The sequence below is a fragment of the Empidonax traillii genome, unplaced genomic scaffold (genome assembly GCF_003031625.1).
Source record: "Empidonax traillii isolate 1590-97213 ecotype Southwest subspecies unplaced genomic scaffold, ASM303162v1 scaffold51:size1492887, whole genome shotgun sequence".
In the NCBI taxonomy this organism is placed as follows: Eukaryota; Metazoa; Chordata; class Aves; order Passeriformes; family Tyrannidae; genus Empidonax; species Empidonax traillii.
Window position 1 is genome coordinate 384,589 of NW_020955244.1, and position 2,785 is coordinate 387,373.

The window sequence follows — 2,785 nt, forward strand, 5'->3', positions numbered from 1 at the left end:
CCCACAGGAGGGCCACCAGCACCTGGAGCTCAGGGGTGGGGCAAAACCCATATCTCCCCAGCCTTCTTCTCTCATGAAGAGCTGCCCCGAACCAATGGAGTCCCAAATCTGTCGGTCCACCCCAGAGAACCTTCTGCACATCCCACCCACAGGAGAGAGCTTGGCTTCCACCGGCAGGGAGAAGCAGCCAATTAATTAAATACACTTTTTCTCTCATTTTCAAGGAAGTTTCTAAATTTATGCTAATAACTGAGTGCTTCTGAGTCATTAGGTGGCCGACAACACACCAGGTCATATTTTGCATTAAAATACATGAATCCAAAATGAAAGTATTGGCAGATTTGGCATCCAGCAGTCCAGTGGGGAAATGCCCCATCCAGGCATTTCCAACAGTAGATTAAATCTAGAGCGGGTCAGAGTGCAGGCCTGGCTGCTCACCCACCACACGGCTGTGTGGAAAAGGTCCCTTTTAATTCTTAAAAGAAAAGCAGTTTAATCATTGTGAGGAACTATACCTTCAGGGTATCATTTCAAAAATACAGACAGAGATTAGGAGGGATTTGTGAGATTGTGTTTATTCCCAATTTAGGTTCTTTCCATAAATTAATTATAAAGGCAAGCCCAAACCAGTCAGAAGTACACTGGGAAATTCTCAGAGTGTTAGTCATTTCCATGCACTAATATTCATGCCATCTGCCTGCCTTTTTTCTGCATTTTTTTCTAAATACTCTATGGTTATCCATGTCCTGCTTTCCTTTGCTGTGCCTCATCCCTCTGCCCCTTGCCCTGCTGCAGGTACTACCCTGAGCACGGTGCTGTGCTTCTATTGAGAGCATTAAAAGGAGAAAGCCATGTTTTCCAGTTGGAAAACTGTCACCACAAAGGTGGGAGCTTTGGTTTACTTCCTTTTGTAGGATTTGCTGTTATCCCAGACAATCCCTTGCCCCGCAGGCTGCAAAGGTTGATCTGCCCACTGTGAATTCTCTCCAGGTAGAGCTTTGAGCCTTCTTTTAAATGTCTCTTTTAAAAAAAAAAAAAAAAAAAAAGAGATTAAAATATCACATGGGCACAGCAGCACACGGGCACAGCAAGGCACACGGGAATGTTGGTACAGCAGGGACATGGCTGCAGCAAGGGGATGTGGTCACAGAGGGACATGGGCATGGCAGGAGTAGCAGCAGAGGGAAATTCTGACCAGAGCAGAGTGAAAAGCCATCAAGTGGGCACTGTGATCCCATGTGCAGCTCTGGGTCCCTCTGCCCAAGGGACAGGTGGGAGTGGCACGACACCACCAGCCCTGCCAATGTCAAAGAATCACAGAATGGTAGAATCAACCAGGTTGGAAAGGACCTCCGAGATCATCAATCCAACCCTTGATCCAACCCCACCATGGTTCCCAGACCATGGCACTGATGCCACATCCAGTGTCACCTTAAACATCTCCAGGGATGGAGAATCCACCCCCTCCCTGTGCAGCCCATTCCAATGGCTGATTACCCTCTCTGTAAACAATTTCTTCCTAATATCCAACCTAAACTTCTGCTGGCACAACTTGAGACTGAGCCCTCTTATCCTACTCCTGGATGCTTGTAAGAACAGACTGATACTCACCTGGTTCCCCCCTCCCATCAGGGAGTTGCAGAGAGTGCTGAGTCTCCCCTGAGCCTCCTCCTCTCCAGGCTGAGCCCCCCCAGCTCCCTCAGCCTCTCCTCATGGGAATTGTGCTCCAGTCCCTTCCCCAGCCTCCCTGCTCTTCTCTGCCCCTGCTCCAGCCCCTCCATGTCCTTCCTGAGCTGAGGGGCCAGAGCTGGACACAGCACTCCAGGGGTGGCCTCACAGGGACAGAATCGCTGCCCTGCTCCTGCTGCCATTGATCCCGATCCAGGCCAGGATGCCTTGGCCCTCCTGGCCCCCTGGGCACACTCTGGCTCATGTTCAGCTTCCTGTCACTCCAGACAACCAGGTCCCTTCCTGCCTGGCTGCTCTCCAGTCACTCTGTCCCCAGCCCGGGGGGTTGCCGGGGGTTGTTGTGGCCAAAGGGCAGGACCTGGACTTGACCTGGTTGAACCTCATCCCCCTGGAATCAGCCCATGGATCCAGCTTGTCCAGGTCCCTCTGCAGAGCCCTCCTGCCTTCCAGCACATCAACACACCCCCCAGCTTGGTGTCAGCTGCAAATTCACTAACGGTGGACTCAATCCCCTCATCTAAATCATCCATAAAGATTTTAAATAGAACTGGACCCAACACTGATCCCTGGGGAACACCACTGGTGACTGGATCCCAGCTGGATGCAGCCCCGTTCCCACCACTCTCTGGACCCTCCAGCCAGTTCCTGACCCAGCACAGAGTGCCCTGTCCAAGCCCTGGGCTGCAGCTTTTCCAGGAGTGTGCTGTGGGAGAGGTGTCCAAGGCTTTGCTGGAGTCCAGATAGACACATCTACAGCCTTTCCCTCATCCACCAGGTGGGTCACCTGATCAAAAAGGAGATCAGGTTGGTCAGACGTGACCTGCCCCTTCTAACCCCGTGCAGGCTGGCTCTGATCCCTTGTCCATCCTGTAGGTGCTGTGTGATTGCACTCAGGATGATCTGCTCCGTAACCTTGCCAGGCACTGAGGTCAGGCTGACAGGTCTGGAGTTTCCCGGGTCCTCCTTCCAGCCCTTTTTGTGGATTGGTGTGAAATTTGCCAACTTCCAATCACCTGGGACCTCCCCAGTGAGCCAGGACTGTTGGGAAATGATAGAGAGCGGCTTGGCGAGCTCTTTCACCAGCTCCCTCATCACC